Source organism: Palaemon carinicauda, chromosome 1 (genome assembly GCF_036898095.1).
Source record: "Palaemon carinicauda isolate YSFRI2023 chromosome 1, ASM3689809v2, whole genome shotgun sequence".
In the NCBI taxonomy this organism is placed as follows: Eukaryota; Metazoa; Arthropoda; class Malacostraca; order Decapoda; family Palaemonidae; genus Palaemon; species Palaemon carinicauda.
Window position 1 is genome coordinate 104,028,392 of NC_090725.1, and position 20,000 is coordinate 104,048,391.

At 34.0% G+C, this 20,000-nt stretch overlaps 1 protein-coding gene across 1 annotated transcript in view; it reads right to left on the reverse strand.

Moving 5' to 3' along the window:
- LOC137642740 (protein CEPU-1-like) overlaps window positions 1–20,000 on the reverse strand; it is a 142,861-nt gene that overhangs the window by 106,550 nt on the left and 16,311 nt on the right. The gene's annotated exons all lie outside the window — the stretch shown is intronic.

The following is a 20,000-nucleotide window of genomic DNA, read 5'->3' on the forward strand; positions in this document are numbered from 1 at the left end:
TTTGAATAAATCACGAGTATTAGCATATATATTACCTTTTTATCCTGATGCGATATAGCATTCATTATCAGAGGTATTTATTATAAATAGTTATGAAAATGGATAGGTAAATGGATTTGTCCGAGCATTAACAGTTTATCCTGTCGGTTTGTATAAGCTGATGTGTTTAGACCTGTTATCTCACTTTGATTAGATATTTTGAAAGGGTTAGATTCATTTGTAAAAGGCTTTAAAAGTCTCAAACTATCCGTGGCGATGTCATGGAATTTCATGATTGTTTTTAGAACGAAATTATAGACAAGTCAAATAAGGTATTTTTATTATTATTATTATTATTATTATTATTATTATTATTATTATTAGCTAAGCTACAACCCTAGTTAGGAAAGCAAGATGCTCCAAGCCCGTGTCCCACATGGAAAAATAGCCCAGTGAGAAAAGGAAATAAGGAAATAAACTACAAGAGAGGTAATGAACAATTAAAATAGAATAGTTTAAGAATAGTAACAGCATTGAAATAGATCTTTCATATATAAACTATGAAAAGAGACTTATGTCAGCATATTGGTATCTTAACGTTTCAAGGACAATTTAATCAACAAAATATGACTAAAGAGAATTGATAAATTGCCTTTGTAATCTCTTCTGTATTATTTTCTTAGTTATTGATGTCTTTGAAATCATACAAAGTCCCTAACCTCGTAGGGCCATGATATGTAGGCCTGAGTCTTCCAACTTCTAGTGCCTTGTGGAGCTCAGCTGAACGTTTGGTGAACTAATCTCTCTTGGGGAGTGCGAAGAGCATACCCAAACCATTTCCATCTATCCCTCGTCTTGATATATATGACATCATTGCCAAGTAAAATGGTGTATGCAATTGTATTATTGGAAAAAGGAACCCAATCGGCAGTAAAAAAAAAAGCTCAAACTAAAAATTACTTCGATTCAATGACAAATTGAGAAATATCAGTCGTGTTTGTTAATCATACAAGTGTCCGAAAACATAGATTACTCTTTAAATCTTATTATATATAACCTAGTGTACGCGTCCCGTCAAAAATGAGGGCTAAATATGTAGATAGTTATGCACACACGCGCATGCGCAGATTCAATCCTTGTCACCCTCTCCCGCCTTTCCTAACTATTCCCACTAACTCTACCCTAGGGACAAGGAGAGACCAAATAGTTATACATTGGGTAATGCCACTGACCGTGATTGGAAATATATATATATATATATATATATATATATATATATATATATATATATATATATATATATATCTATATATATATTATATATAAATATATATGTATATATACAGTATGTATATATATATATATATATATATATATAAATATGTTTATATACAAACATACATATATTTATATGTATGTATATATGTATATATCTGTATATATATACAGTATATATATATATATAATGTATATATGTATAAATATGTTTATATATAAACATACATATACATGTATGTATATATGTATATATATGTATGTGTATATATATATGTATATATATTCATATATACAGTATATGTATACAGTATATATATATATATATATATATATATATATATATATAAATGTGTGTATATATATATATATATATATATATATATATATATATATAAATGTATACATATATATGTATACACATATAATTTTTTATATACACAGACACTTGCTCTTTATTATATGGGGAAACTACATTTTAAAAATACCAGCAAATGCAAGGAAAACATTTCCGTAACTTAACTAGAAACTCTCCAAGATAAATTAAGAAAACTTGCAACAGCTGCTTTTAAATTTTACGAAGCTATGTAAAAGGGTCTTTTTGGGGTAGAACCCGAATTTTCTGGGCTTGTATTAATGACTATGAGCTGACTATGTTAATTGGGATGAAACGGAAAGATTATATATGAGAAATTAAATCTCTGTGGTTTCACTTTTATAGTTGCATGACCCAGTGTGAGTGCAAAAAAGAAAAAAAAATAGATGTTAAAGTTTTTTCGTATAGGTAATGCGTTCATCAATATGTGTGTGTGTGTGTTATATGAGGAAATCTTGAAATACCGAATAATAGTATGATCAATAATATATATACTGTATATATGATAAATTTTGCACATTTAGACGTGTTTTTTCATATTCAGATAAACCACATATTTTAGTACATGAAAGTCTGGATTCACTTACCGACCTCGGGATCAGAGCCCCAGGCGAAATCACTCAAAGACTATAGCATCTGACCGGCCGGGTTTCGAACCCTGGTCCAGGATACTTGTATGACTTAGCCACGAAGAAAGATAAAATTCTTTCTTCGTGGCTGAGTGGTAGTGTCACTGTCATGCAAGTATTTGTGTGTGTATATATATATATATATATATATATATATATATGTGTGTGTGTGTGTGCGCGTGTGCGTGCTGTTTATATATTTATCTTTATATCGGGGAGAGAAGATGATGGGTTGACAAGTTAAGAATATTTGTGGGTAAAAGCTAGCTTACAAAGACCATAAACAGATTCGAGTTGAAAGAAATCTCTGAGGCCTCTGTTCTGCAGTGGACTAGCAACGGTTGGTGATGACATACATACATACATACATACATACATACATACAACAACAACAACAACAACAACAAATTCAGACGTATCCAGTCCACTGCAGGAGAAAAGCGTCAGTCATATCCTTATTCATTTTTGTGGTTTGGTTAGCTTTCATTCACACGCTGGCCACTAAGTGTTGATGATGGTGGGAGACGTTTGTCTGATCGCTCACAGCAAAACTGCTTAGTTTGGATGGCCCTGACTAGTACAGCTTTGCTGATCATTGCGATGCACAAATCCTTTCACCACGTTAAGCTATCACCACTCAGAAAGAGATATGGAATATATATGTATATATGTATGTATGTATATATATATATATATAATATATACACACATATATATATATATATAATATACACACACACACACACATATATATATATATATATATATATATATATATATATAAAATGATAAATTTTGCACATTTAGACGTGTTTTCATATTCAAATAAGTGTTATGTCACTCTCATTACAAGTTTCCTGGACCAGGGTTCGATTCCCGGCCGGTCTGAAGCTATTGTCTTTGAGTGGTTCCGCCTTTGGGCTCTGATCCCGAGGTCGGTAAGAGAATCCAGACATTAATATATTAAAATATAGTGCTTATTTGAATATATATATATACAGTATATATATATATATATATATATATATATATATATATATTATATATATACACATACATATATACATGAATATATATATATATATATATATATATATATATATATATATATGTATATATATGTATATATGTATATGTATTTGTATATACACATATATGTATGTATGTATATATATATATATACATATTCATATAAATGTATATAGATATATATATATATATATATATATATATATATATATATATATGTGTGTGTGTGTGTGTGTGTGTATATATATACATACACACATACACATATATACATATATTAGTTCCGTCATTTTCCAACAGTAAAATGCTGAAGAGCATCAGCGTAAGAGAGAGAAAATAATTAATGTTAATATAATTCCTGGCTTACATTAGCGATTCCAAAAGTTTCTTTTGCATTAATGCAAGGGAAATGACAGGAAAAAAAGCCAATTTGGCCGTTTTTTTAGTCGATGCTGCGCTGACACTGCTGTAATAATAATAATAATAATAATAATAATAATAATAATAATAATAATAATAATGATAATAATAATAATAATGATAATAATAATAATATTGATAATAATAATAAGGAACGGGAGAATTACGACAACGCCAAACATTATTAAATTTATTTCCATCAGCAACAAATAACGACGTTTCAAACATCTGTGTTCATAATCATGTTCCTGGGTAAAAGAAAGTAAAACAATAAAGAGCAAGCTGTACATAAATATTGTAAACAAATAGAATCTAAGTTAGAATGGGAAAAGGCATAATTAGGCAATCTTCAAAGGAAAACTAAAAATTTCTTGATTAAGTTGTGGCTTTTTAGATTTTATAAAAATTGACTCTGCTATTCTTATTTCATTTTCATATGAACCTCTGTATATTATTGAAAAGTTGTCCAAAGAGAACGAACACTTACAATCCATGTCGCAATGGTCTCGTATGCTGGACTGTAAAGGTTTGGAGACAAGGCTCTGCCAGTTCGGCTGCTAATTCCATTGTGATCTTGGTAGCGAGAAAAAAATGCATTTTTTTTCGTGGAACCAATATAAGCTAATTGGCAATTTGGTCAGTTGAACAAGTAAACCACCATTGAGTCAAAGATCTTTTGCAGCTTATCTTTATGATTAACAAAACTTTTTATTTTGGAGTAATTATAGAATATTTTATTCGGTTTAATTTGTGGTAGGTATTTACTCAGGATTTCATGTATTTTGATTTTAATATATTTGTTTGTTTCATCATTAAAATATGGTAATTTGATGAGTTCAAGTTTTTTTTGGACCAAATTTCTTTGATTTAGGACAAAATATACTGTTGAGATAAGTTCTGAGATTGTAATAGAAGATTTTGGATGGGAAACCATTGTTGGAAAAGAATTTCTACAGGAAAAATATTTCCTTATGAAAATTTTCAAAAGATGACGTTAGTCTAAACGCCCCTATATACAAATGTACCGGTTCAGGAAACTAATATAATTACAAATCTCATATATTTTAATAAAAAAAAAAAAAAAAAATCAAATAACGGTATAGACACGAATATTTACAGAAAACCTTCTCACACGGGATTCGGAGTTAACTTTTTGAGTAGATGCTATGCTAATTTCAAGTTAAACACATTTAGCACAATGTTTTACCGAGCGTTTAGACTAACGTCATCTATTGAAAATTTCCTTCCCAATTGCCCCAACATGGTAAAATAGCCCAGTAAGGAAAGGAAATGAGGAAATAAATTAACTATCAGAGAAGTAATGAACAATTAGAATAAAATATTTTAAATACATTATCCACTTTAGAATAGTTCTTTTTATATAAACTATCTCTAAAAAAATATTCGCTGCAAGCTTGAACTTTTAAAGTTATGGAGTTCTTCGCAGAGCTTCGCTTCTTCATCGTTTGTAAAATTTAGTTTAGTTTAGCTTTATATATATATATATATATATATATATATATATATATATATATATATATATATATATATATATATATATATATATATATATATATATATATATATAAAGAATAAAAAGAACCTACACAACGCTTACATCTCGTACCCAACCGAAGACGGTTGTGCACCCAAAGAAAATGGTAACCTCTCTGGCTAAAAACTATTTGAGATGGGTAACTCTTCCAAATCAATCCGGCTCCAAGAAAGGATCATTCCGAAAGGCTGATGAGGTCGAAGAGAAGTTTCGGGTCAAGTTGGGAGATAGTGCAGCTAAGTCTCCTGGGTTTCCTTCGTCGATGGCAGTATTGCGGAAAAAGAGGAACTGCAGTCTTTTGTTCGTCGGAGTTTTACAACGAGAAAGTATTGCTCGGCTGATAGAAACAAGGGGAGGGAGAAATGCCGATGGGGAAGGCGTTGTTTCAATAGGGCAAAGAGAAGGAGACGCACAAATGTTAAAGTTTTCTTGGGAGGGAGAAGATGAATGATTATGTGTATATATATATATATATATATATATATATATATATATATATATATATATATATATATATATACACACGCATTTATATATATGTATATATATATACAGTATATATATATATATATATATATATATATATATATATTTATATGTATATCTTTATTTATATATATGTATATATATATATATGTATGTATGTATTTATATACACATATGTGTATATATAAATACACATATATATACACATACACACGCATATATACTGTATATGTATTTATATATACAGTATATATATACATATGTATATATTCATATATTATTATATATATATATCTTCATTTATATGTGCATATATATATATATATTTATATATATATACATATATATATATATACATATATATATATATGTATATATATATATATATATATATATATATGTGTGTGTGTGTACATGTATATATAAATACACACATATATATATATATACATTATATATATATAAATATATATATATATATATATATATATATTATATACATATATATATATATATATATATATATATATATATATATATATATATATATATATGTATATATATATATTTCCTGTAGTTATGAATGCAACTAGAAGTGTTCTTTTAATATCAATCTGCACGATTAAAAACTGTCACCAGCCTGTCATAAGTGTCGATAAACCAATTGAAATTTCTTGTCATAAGGTAAAGAACAGAGTAAAGCATTCATAAGTAAATTCAAACCAAACCTCTACAATTTGTGCTTGAAAGAATAGATGACAAACAAATTTCTAACCAAGAAATATCAGGGATCCACTTGCAGAACAGTAATGACATTCTGACAAAGAGCTTTAGCCTATTGAAATTTATACAAGCCTCCTGGCTAGAACATTGGTAACTTGTTCGCCTAGGATTCGCATGGCGGCAGATCGATCCCAGCCAGAAATCGTGAGTTTAATCCGCTTACTGGGGAGGCCACTGCTGTGGTTGGGTATCACAGTGTGGGTGTTAGGCTTGCCGGCTGACGTTCTGTTGATCATTTATTCTGATGAAACCTTTAACCTTTCAAGTATTACCAGTTGTACCGAGTGTATTCTCGTAGGAGACTGTTTGTTGTTTTATCAAGAATCATTGGGTCAGTTAAGTCCAAAATTATGAAGAGGTTTTGTGAATTGGTTGGTTTAAATTTTTAAAGGTCTCTCATGAATGGCAGAGGCAAGGGACAGTGACATTACCCTAGCGAACAGGACAATGCCCTAGAGACTGACCATATATTATATGATCAGCGCCCAAGCCTTCTCTCCACCCAAGCTAGGACCAGGGAGGGCCAGGCAATGGCTGCTGATGACTCGGCAGATAGACTTATAGGCTCCCCCAAACCCCCCAACCGTAGATCACAAGGATGGTAAGGTTGCAAACACTAATGGCACTAATGAGTCTGAGCGGAACTCGAACCCCCTACTGGCGAACACCAGGCAGAGACGTTACCAATCAGGCCACAGCAACCCTATCATATATCATGTTACACACAACAACCCTTACATTCAAGAGGCAAGGGACAGTGACAATGCCCTAAAGATTAACCATATAAAGTAAAAATATGACCAGCACCCAAGTCCCCTATCCACCTAAGCTAGGACCAGATAGGGCCAGGCAATGGCTGTTAATGACTCAGCAGGTAGACCTATAGGCTCCCGCAAACCTCCCATCTTTAGCTCACGAGGATAGTGAGGTTGCTGATATTACAAGAAACTATCGAGCTTGAGCGGGACTTGAACCGTAGCTTGGCAATCACCAGGGAGGGACGTTTCAAATAGGGGACTAGAACCTGTAGTAAGTGCCATATAGTTTTATTTATCACTACTATCACACCATCATCACTTTGTCATAATAAAGCCTTAATTCACACACCAAGTTGTTATCTTGACTATTGATGCCTTCCCTGTATCAATCCATATGTCTTTTCAAAGCCCATTCCCTGGCAGACTAAAGCCTGACTCAAGTCTTCAAAGCAGACTAAGGCCTGGCTCTTGTTTTCAAAGCAGACTGAAACCTGACTCACACGATATTTCCCAATTCAGGTGCTGTTTTCAACGGTTATATATATATATATATATATATATATATATATATATATATAGATAGATAGATAGATAGATAGATAGATAGATAGATATATTATGTATATATATATATATATATATATATATATATATACACACACACACACACACACAAGTGAATCGCACAGATTAACAGTTTATATAAAGCCAATGAATATAGAATGTACACCCTTTCAGAAAATTTTGACATCATAGTATATGTTCTTTGTTAACTAACAAAGGACAAAAAGATAATAAAATTGCTGTGTCGTCAGTTTGTTTACAAAAATTACGAAAATAAATAGAGCATTCAAATAAATTTTTTTCATCGCACAATGATTATGAATTTTGTATACGAACCCATTTAAAAATATTTCAGTAATCAATTCAATAAAAATGTAACAAAAAAAGGTGTAACACGTTTCATCATAATTAAATAAAACAATATAATGCCTTTTGTTTGTTCTAGAAACCTATTGTTTATGAACAATTCTAACCTATACCAATTATTTACCAACTCTGTTCATCTCCACATATTGTACTCGATCAGATTTTTTTCTAAAATAATGTATGCGAACTGTCCTAAAGCATTTCTCAATACTAAGACTAATTACAACACGGCAGTTTAGGCGATTTGTGGGAGATTATCGTTTTCGAGTGCACCTCATGGGCTAACCCCTCTCAGCAGGGTATGGCTAATCCCTCTCCAGGCTACCTGAAGGATGGGGAGAGACAAAGTAGTTATTCATAGGGTAATGCTGCTGAGCGTGCCCTGACGGATATATATATATATACATACATATATATATATATATATATATATATATATATATATATATATATATATATATATAATATATTATATATATTATATATATATATAGATATAGATATAGATATATACTATATATATACATATATACCATATATATATGTATATATATAATATATATATACTATATATACATATATATATATATATAATATATGTGTATATATATATATATATATATATATATGTGTGTGTGTGTGTGTGTGTGTGTGTGTGTGTGTGTGTGTGTAAAACCAGTCTTCTTCCATACTTATATATAGTGGATATTATATAAAGTACATCCACAATCTATTTCTATTTTTATCCCATTCAATCTAACCTCTTCACTTCATTGCCATAAAGGAGAGTCAACTTAACAATACTTATCATACTTTCACACCCTGTCTTCCACAGTCTGTAACCAATCATTCTAAATATCCTGGAAATATTCTTGCTATATGTATCCTTTGACTGGTCTCTTCTTCCATTTTGCCATCATACATTACATATACTCCAAAATACTTATAAAAATTCATACAATTTATTACTTCCACCATCCATACAAACATTCATAACTCAATCTTTCTCGTTTCCATTTACTCTTATTCGATTAACTCCTACTCAGTTTACCCTCAACTTCTTTTTTCTATTTTATAATCAAATTATTTTACAAACATTCATAACTCAATCTTTCTCGTTTCCATTCACTCTCATTCTCTCACTCCTACTCAGTTTACCCTCAACTTTTTTTTCTATTCTATACACATTCAAATTATTTTACAAACATTCAGAACTCACTCTTCCATTCCCTCTTATTTTACTCCTAGTGCAGTTTACTTTCAGCTTTTTCCTCTTTCATATACTTTCAAATTATATTACTAGGATCTTTTTGGTTTCCTTTCACTATCCCCAATCGGCATAGCATCATTTATATACATCCATTGTATAATCAATTCACACCTCATTTATATCACAACTTTACATCTTCATCCACTGTGCATTCTCTACCTGCCTGCACCACTTCATAATTATGTTGAACCGCCCTAGATACGTAATAATACACACCTGTGTTACCTGTGTTAGGCCCAATTAAGCACCAAGCCAATCTCTCCTGCCTTCTACTCTAATAAATGTTTCATATCCATCATAGATGGAAGGATATATAGTAGTGTATATATGTGTTTGTATATGTATGTGTAGTCAAGTATATGCCCTTTCCAACGAGACAGTGTGGTATTAAATGTTTTACATTATTATTATTATTATTATTATTATTATTATTATTATTATTATTACTTGCTAAGCTACAACCCTAGTTGGAAAAGCAGGATGCTATAAGCCAAAGGGCTCCAACAAGGAAAATAACCCAGAGAGGATAGGAAATAAGGAAAAGCTACAAAAGAAGTTTAAGAACTATTCATCAAGTTTTTATGTGATTGGGTTCTATTGTACCAATGGCATTTGGTATTTTTTGGTGTTACCCTTCCAAGTACTGTCCTGGCTCGCAGTATAGCCCAATAGCGAAGATGCTCGTCTCACCATGGAGCAAACTGTGATAGCTTTCCATTGAATTCAATCAAGTTTTGTAATGAAGTTTTGGAAATGCTTAAGGTTAGTAACCTTTTCTTAAAGGCTTTTGAGAACGGCAAGGCTAAAACCTTTTAAGATCAAGGCTGTGGTATCCAAAAGGGAGGAACAGTTAGTAAGGGTAGCTCGAAAGACGTTGTAATTAAACGTACTTAAAAGGTATTATAAGTAAAGGTAGCTTTAAAGACTTTGTTATTATAGGTAACCTAAAAGGCATTTTAAGTAAAGGTAGCTTGATTGTAAGTAAAGAAAGCTTGAAAGACTTTGTAATTAAAGGTAACTTAAGACATTGTATGTAGAGATAGCTTTAAAGGCATTTAAGTAAAGGTAACTCAAAAGGGGTGAAGAATGGTGTGATATTAAGAACATATATCAGTCAGTTGATAGTGAAGTCCTGGGACATGCAGTTACAAGGAGAAAGATATGGATATCAAATGAAACTTGGGATACCATTAAAAGGAGACAAAAACACAATTTGATTATTGAATGTTTTTGAGAAAGTAATGAAAATTACAAGGTAGAGCAGGCTAAGTATTCCAGTATTGATAGTGAGGTCAAAAGAAAAGCTAGGAATGTCTGGAGAGAATATTTAGACAGTAAAGCAGATGAGGCTGACAAAGCTAGGAATTCAGGAAGTGGCTTTGGAGTAAGAATTGCTCATAGAATTATTAAGGAAATCTCTAGGGGGGTAAAGAAGAAGAAACATATACCCATCAAAAAGAGAGATGGATCTTTTATAACAACAGAAGATGAAGAAAGACAACGTTGGATGGAAAACTTTAGTGAGGTTATGAATAGGAGATACGAAGGGAATAATTTGATTGATATACCTGAAGCTGATGGAGACTGTGATGTGCCCATGAATGATTCAGTGTGCTTGAAGTTTAAGCTATCCTCAAAACTCTAAAGATACGATGGAATAATTGTCGAGATGATATTGGCCGAAAATGAAGTGACTAGATGATACTGGCCGAGAGTGAAGTGACTCCTAGAGTACCTCAAGATTGTTTTGTAAAATGTGGCATGGAGAGGCAAAACTTGATGAATGGGAGTTATGAGTGTTGATGAAAATGGCAAAAAGAAAAAGAAAAGGACACCTTACTGATTGCAATAATTGCAGAGGCATAACCCTTACGACAGTTGTTATGAAAATATGTGGTATGCTTATTCTTAAGAGACTGAAGAAAAAGATTGATGAAAAGCTGAGATATGAACAAGCAGGATTTAGAAAAGTAGAAGTTGCACTGATTAAATTTTCATTTTGAGTCATGTACAGCAATGCGTAGAATATAGAAATCCCCTTTTGAGGGCATTTGTGAACTATGAAAAAGCCTTTGATAGCGTGCAGTGGCCAATTTTATGGAGAGTCCTGCGTTAATAGGGAATTCCTCTTAAATATGTAAATTTGATTAAGTCTGTTCATGAGCATAGCAAGTGCAAAGTTAATGTTAATGGAGTCTTATCAAATGAATTTCCAGTGAACAGCAGAGTACTCCAAGGGAATGTGTTGTCACCTGTGTTGTTTATCCTCCTCATGGATTTTGTAATGCGTACAACAGTCAGAGATGGTGGAGAAGGATTGGACTGGTTTGGTGAGAGGAATTTAGCAGACCTAGAGTAAGCTGAAGAGGCTGTTCTTGTTAGCAGAACACCACAGAATTTGCAATACTTGCCTACCAGAATGCATGAAATATCACACGAAGTTGGGCTGAAGATAAATAGAAGAAAGACAGATGATGAGAACGGAGTATGCAATGGAAGAGAGAGAGAGAGAGAGAGAGAGAGAGAGAGAGAGAGAGAGAGAGAGAGAGAGAGAGAGAGAGAGAGAGAGAGAGAGAGTTACGAAAAACATAAACGGGGAAATTACATTTCAGTTCCTTTTGATCTTTTGCCTCAAAATTGATAGACGATGTATATTGCCGAGGTTCAAACAAATTTGAATAACAGATAATGCTCACCGTTCGTTTCTTTAAAGCATTCCATTTCACATGAAGCTTCGTAAAAGGGAGAGAGATAGTCATATTCATCAAAACAAGACCGGACTGAGAAGATGTATTTTCATGATGGATTGAAATCCGTGATGAATTTAAAGCATTTGATGATACCTGCGTTTTATCATCATCATTATTATTATTATTATTATTATTATTATTATTACTACTTGCTAAACCATAACCCTAGTTGGAAAAGCAGAATGCTATAAGGCCAAGGGCTCCAACAGGGAAAATAGCCCAGTGAGGAAAGGAAATAAAGAAACTACAAAAAAAGTAACTAACAATTAATTTAAAACATTTCAAGAACAGTAACAACATTAAAATAAATATTTCCTATATAAACTATAAAACCTTTAAAAAAACAAGAGGAAGAGAAATAAGATAGAATAGTGTCCCCGATTGTACCCTCAAGCAAGAAAACTCTACCCAAAGACAGTGAATGACCATTGTACAAAAGGAATAGAAACTGTACAAATACGCTCTGTTTTAATTGGCAGCAGCATATTATTATTATTATTATTACTGTTATTATTATTATTATTATTATTATTATTATTATTATTATTATTATTATTATTATTATTATTATTAGCCAAGCTACAACCCTAGTTGGAAAAGTAGGATGCTTTAAGCCCAAGGGTTCCAACAAAGGAAAAATAGCCCTGTGAGGAAAGGAAACAAGGAAATAAATAAACGATATAAGTAATGAAAAATTAAAGTAAAATATTTTAAAAATCATTAGCAACATCAAAACAGATATGTCATATATAGACTTTAAAAAGACTTATATCAGCCTGTTCAACATAAAAAAAAAAAAACATTTCCTGCAAGTTTGAACTTTTGAAGTTCTACTGATTCAACTACCCGATTAGGAAGATCATTCCACAACTTGGTCACAGCTGGAATAAAACTTCAAGAGTACTGTGAACCATTGAGCTTCATGATGGAGAAGGCCTGACTATTAACAAATGCAACAATTCTTGAGGTGGCAGGAGTGCCCGATGTGGACAGTATAGTCCCTCAGTAAAGGTGGCGGAAGGGAATTAGTCATACCTTGATGGGTGGGGGGGTACCCTGAGAGTTATCCTGGGAAACTACAACTGGTGTGTTTTAATTAGGAAAGGTGTTGGGGGGGGGGTTTAATAGTTGTGTGTGAATATCTATTCAAATATTAACCGTCATTAGTGACGGGTCGCGTACACTAGTATTTCATGTGTGTTGCAGAATTTATTAATTTTAAAGAGATTTCTTTTTCGTGTGCTCGTTTTTATATTTGTATTTCTGTGCCCTTCTGATTTTTTATCTGGATTATAAATATTTGACCATAGTTAAGATATGAGACTTATAGATTATAGAAGGTCATTTCCTTGTAGTAAGCGGAGTGGAAGATTTCATCATCATCATGTAGTCGCTTTTACGACTTGTCCTTCATCATCATCCTACGCCTATTGACGCAAATGGCGTCGGTTAGATTTCGCCAGTCGTCACTATCCTGAGCTTTTAAATCTATACTTCTCCATTCATCATCTCCTACTTCACGCTTCTTAGTCCTCAGCCATGTAGGCCTGGGTCTTCCAACTCTTCTTGTGCCTTGTGGAGCCTAGCTGAACGTTTGATGAACTAATCTCTCTTGGGGAAGTGCGAAGATTTAGTTTTCATTCAATATTGTCATCTTTACCAAAATCTATTCCTGCAAAAGATAATTTAATGTCATAGTCCGCAGAAATAAAAATTGCTAATGAAATAACTTGAGGAAAGAAATGCCCCAATTACTTTTTGATTTGGATTAAAGTTTTCTGAATATAAAATGGAAAGCGGATTTTTTTTTCATGAATATCTTTATTCTGCTCGTGCACACCTGATAATTCTCTCTCTCTCTCTCTCTCTCTCTCTCTCTCTCTCTCTCTCTCTCTCTCTCTCTCTCTCTCTCTCTCTCTCTTTTTTAAAGATTACGCTCGACTCCCATCTGCGAATGATTGGTATTATTAAAATTCTTGAATGATTTTCAAAAACCAAGAAAGGGGAAGTTCAAGATTATTATTTTTTACTCCGATTTCAGTGCGAATATTATGGATTTATGGATTACGTGAGACTTAGAAATATTTTTTCTAAATATTGCCTATATTCAATTTGTCATTTAGATTTTTTAAAATTTGAGGGTTTGCAAAATTACAATTTCTTCCTAATTAAAAGTAACCACATACTGTAATGATTGTATTGCAGTTTAAGTGTTACTTTGTAGTGGACGTATTTTGATCTCTTCGGTCGGAGGTAGGGGACGTACATTCGTCCCTTGAATCGCCTGTAGTGGACGTATTTCGATCTCTTCGATCGGGTGTAGAGGACGTACAATCGTCCCTTGAATCAGACGTAGTGGACGTATTTTGATTGCTTCAATCAGGTGTAGAGGATGTATAATCGACGTACATTCGTCCCTTGAATCGCATGTAGTGGACGTATTTCGATCTCTTCGATCGGGTGTAGAGGACGTACAATCGTCCCTTGAATCAGACGTAGTGGACGTATTTTGATTGCTTCAATCAGGTGTAGAGGATGTATAATCGACGTACATTCGTCCCTTGAATCGCCTGTAGTGGACGTATTTCGATCTCTTCGATCGGGTGTAGAGGACGTACAATCGTCCCTTGAATCAGACGTAGTGGACGTATTTTGATTGCTTCAATCAGGTGTAGAGGATGTATAATCGACGTACATTCGTCCCTTGAATCGCATGTAGTGGACGTATTTTGATCTCTTCAATCGGATGTAGGGGACGTATATTCGTCCCTTGAATCGCATGTAGTGGACGTATTTTGATCTCTTTAATCGGATGTAGAGGACATACATGGACGTATTTAGGGGACATACGTTCGTCCCTTGAATCGCATGTAGTGGACGTATTTTGATCTCTTTGATCGGATGTAGGGGACGTACGTTCGTCCCTTGAATCGCATGTAGTGGACGTATTTTGATCTCTTCGATTGGAGGTAGGGGACGTACATTCGTCCCTTGAATCGCATGTAGTGGACGTATTTTGATCTTCGATCGGATGTAGGGGACGTACGTTCGTCCCTTGAATCGCATGTAGTGGACGTATTTTGATCTCTTCGATTGGAGGTAGGGGACGTACATTCGTCCCTTGAATCGCATGTAGTGGACGTATTTTGATCTTCGATCGGATGTAGGGGACGTACGTTCGTCCCTTGAATCGCATGTAGTGGACGTATTTTGATCTCTTCGATCGGATGTAGAGGACGTACGTTCGTCCCTTGAAGTAGTGGACGTATTTTGATCTCTTCAATCGGAGGTAGGGGACGTACGTTCGTCCCTTGAATCGCATGTAGTGGACGTATTTTGATCTCTTCAATCGGAGGTAGGGGACGTACATTCGTCCCTTAAATCGCATGTATTTTGATCTCTTCAATCGGAGGTAGGGGACGTACATTCGTCCCTTGAATCGCATGTAATGGACGTATTTTGATCTCTTCAATCGGAGGTAGGGGACGTACATTCGTCCCTTGAATCGCATGTAGTGGACGTATTTTGATATCTGCAATCGGAGGTAGGGGACGTACATTCGTCCCTTGAATCGCATGTAGTGGACGTATTTTGATCTCTTCAATCGGAGGTAGGGGAGGTACATTCGTCCCTTGAATCGCATGTAGTGGACGTATTTTGATCTCTTCGATCGGAGGTAGGGGACGTACATTCGTCCCTTGAATCGCATGTAGTGGACGTATTTTGATCTCTTCGATCGGAGGTAGGGGACGTACATTCGTCCCTTGAATCGCATGTAGTGGACGTATTTTGATCTCGGATTTAGAGGACGTACTTTCGTCCCTTGAATCGCATGTAGTGGACGTATTTTGATCTCTTCAATCGGAGGTAGGGGACGTATATTCGTACCTTGAATCGCATGTAGTGGACGTATTTTGATCGCTTCAATCGGATGTAGAGGACGTACATTCGTCCCTAGAATCGCATGTAGTGGACGTATTTTGATCTCTTCAATCGGATGTAGAGGACGTACATTTGTCTCTTGAATCGCATGTAGTGGATGTATTTGGATCTCTTCAATCGGATGTAGGGGACGTATATTCGTCCCTTGAATCGCATGTAGTGGACGTATTTTGATCTCTTCAATCGGATGTTGAGGACGTACATTCGTCCCTTGATTCGCATGTAGTGGACGTATTTTGATCTCTTCAATCGGATGTAGGGGACGTACATTCGTCCCTTGAATCGCATGTAGTGGACGTATTTTGATCTCTTCAATCGTATATAGAGGACGTACATTCGTCCCTTGAATCGCATGTAGTGGATGTATTTTGATCTCTTCAATCGGATGTAGGGGACGTATATTCGTCCCTTGAATCGCATGTAGTGGACGTATTTTGATCTCTTCGATTGGATGTAAAGGACATACATTCGTCCCTTGAATCGCATGTACTGGACGTATTTTGATCTCTTCGATCAGATGTAGAGGACGTATAATCGTCCCTTGAATCAGATGTAGGGAACGTATTTTGATTGCTTCAATCAGGTGTAGAGGATGTATAATCGTCCCTTGAATCAAGTGTAGTGGATGTATTTTGATCGGTTTAATCGGATGTAGAGGACGTATATTCGTTCCTTGAATCGTATGTAGTGGACGTATTTTGATCTCTTCAATCGGATGTAGAGGACGTACATTCGGCCCTTGAATCGCATGTAGTGGACATATTTTGATCTCTTCAATCGGATGTAGAGGACGTATATTCGTCCCTTGAATCGCATGTAGTGGATGTATTTTGATCTCTTCAATCGAATGTAGAGGACGTATAATCGTCCCTTGAATGAGATGTAGTAGACGTATTTTGATTGCTTCAATCGGGTGTAGAAGACTTATATTTGTTCCTTGAATCGCATGTAGTGGACGTATTTTGGTCCCTTCAATAGTATGTAGCGAACACATTTTGGTCGATTTACTCAAATGTAGTGGACGTATTTTGATCGCTTCACTCAAATGTAGTGGACGTATTTTGGTTGCTTCAATCGGATATAGTGGACGTATTTTGGTCCTTTTAATAGGAGGTTGTGAAGATATTCAGGTTGCTTCAGTCGTATGTAAGCTACATATTTTGGTCGTGTCACACATATGTAGTCGACGTATTTCGGTTGCTTCAATCGGATATATTGGACCTGTTCTGGTCCCTTCACTCAAATGTAGTGGAAATATTTTGGTCCCTTCAATAGGATGTAGTGAATATGTTTTGGTCACTTCACTCAAATGTAGTGGACGAATTTTGGTGACCTTAATATGATGTAGTGAAGAAGTTTTGATAGCTTCAGTCGAATGCAGTGGACGAATTTTGGACCCTTTACTAAAATGTAGTGGACGTATTTTGGTCATTTCAATGTGATGTTGTGGATGTATTTTGGTCCCTTCACTCAAATGTAATGGAAGTATTTTGGTCCCTTCAATAGGATGTAGTGAAGACATTTTGTTCACTTCACTCAAATGTAGTGGTCGTATTTTGGTGACCTCAATATGATGTAGTGAAGAAGTTTTGATTGCTTCAGTCGAATGCAGGGGACGAATTTTGGTCCCTTTTCTCAAATGTAGTGGACGTATTTTGGTCATTTCAATGTGATTTAGAGGATGTATTTTGGTCCCTTCACTCAAATGTAGTGGAAGTATTTTGGTCCCTTCAATAGGATGTAGTGAAGACATTTTGGTCACTTCACTCAAAATGTAGTGGTCGTATTTTGGTCCCTTTACGCAAATGTAGTGGACTTGTCTCGGTTGCTTCAATTGGATGTACAGTAGTGGAGGATTTTTTTTCCCTTCAGTCAAATATAGTAGACATATTTTGATAGTTTCAATCATATATAGTGGACTCTTTTTCATTTACTTCAATCATATGCAGTGGATGTCTTTTGGTCACTTTGCATGCTGATAATTTCTATTGTAATTTACGTTCCAGAGTTCGAAGACGATTACGTAAATGCCTCTGCATTCAAAGTGAATATACATAATGGATGTCTCTTTTCAAGGGATGCAGTGTGACAGCAGGAAATATAACTGGTATTATTGATTTTCCAGTAGCAGTGAATATCTTACAGGTTAAAAGCTGAACTAGAAGAAAATCAAATATTCAGGGTTACGTTCATTTTGAAAACATACATACAAAAAAATGGCATTTGTATTGAATACCTTACTACCTTACATATTCATGCGTTTTATCATAATGAATTGATGACTGCGATTGTGATTAATTTTCCTTGTAATGATATTATAACTGAAAATATTTTCTTTTTCAAGTTTTTATTACAATGATTTACTCTTATTGTTCAAAATATCTATAAGAGTCTAAGAATATAAAACAATTCACTTTTTCAATATCCCATGGGATTTTAGTCAGTAATAATTGGATTTATTGCCTCTAACACATTAAAACAGCTTAAGGTCTACGATAAAAGACAGGAAAATCAACATCAACCTGTCGTATACTAATTGCTGTAAAAAAATCAAACCAATATTGCAGTGTTTTGATAGTAATATAAAATATTGGCTTCCAGGAATTAAGGAAATAGATTTTTACTGGATATTGACTTCAAACTTCTCTCATTAGCCTTAAGGTTATCTTACCCCTTGTTGCTTGTTGACTACTTTTGTTTTTCATGTTTGTTTTTGGCCAAGTTATGTCTTCCACTCATTCTTGACGTAAAAGTGAACACATTCAAGTTTGTGACATACTGCCATTAATGATTTAGCAATGATAACTAGAGCTTTCATTTTCAGGTTACTTGAATAAGCTTCATAATTCTTGTAATAGATCTAAGTGCCAGGGTTGTGGTGGCCGATGTGGTAACGTCCCTGACTGGTGAACACCAAACTCGGGGTTGAGTCCCGCTCAAACTCGATAGTTTCTTTGGTCACTGCAACCTCACCATCTTTGTAAGGTACGAATGTGGCCTTTGGGGAGGCGTATAAGTCTATCTGCTGAGTCATCAACAGCCAATGCCAGGCCATCCTTAGTCCTAGCTTGGGTGGAGAGGGGGCTTGGGCGCTGATCATATGTATATATGGTCAGTCTCTAGGGGATTGAGTTGCTCTATAGGGCAATGTCACTGTCCCTTTCCTCTGCCATTCATGAGCTGCCTTTAAACCCCAAATCCTTTAAAGGAAGTTTACCTCTTGATATTGCTTGTATCATGTAAAATTTATATATATCCTTATTTCCCACCGTTATATCTACATTAAGGGTCGGTTGTCTGATACGCCTTTAATAGCAGAAGGCATAGATTATAATTTGTCACGAAAAATTATATATATATATATATATATATATATATATATATATATATATATATATATATATATATATACTGTATTTGAGTGGGGATACCTTAACGTGACGAAAGGCTATGTATATCGCCATAATCAGCAAAGCTGTGTACTACTGACGGCCATCCATACTAGATTGGTTTGTTGTGAGGGATTAGACGAAAATTTCCCACCATCACCAGTTCGCATTGGCCAGCGTGGTAATGAAAACTGGCTAGACAGGTCCAAGGTCTTTGTCCTGTAGTGGACTAGAAGAGGCTGCATTTGTTGTTTTTTGTTGATGTATGTATATATATATATATATATATATATATATATATATGTGTATATATATATATATATATATATATATATATATACATACATATACATATATATATATATATATATATATATATATATATAATTGTATATATATACATATATATATATATATATATATATATTT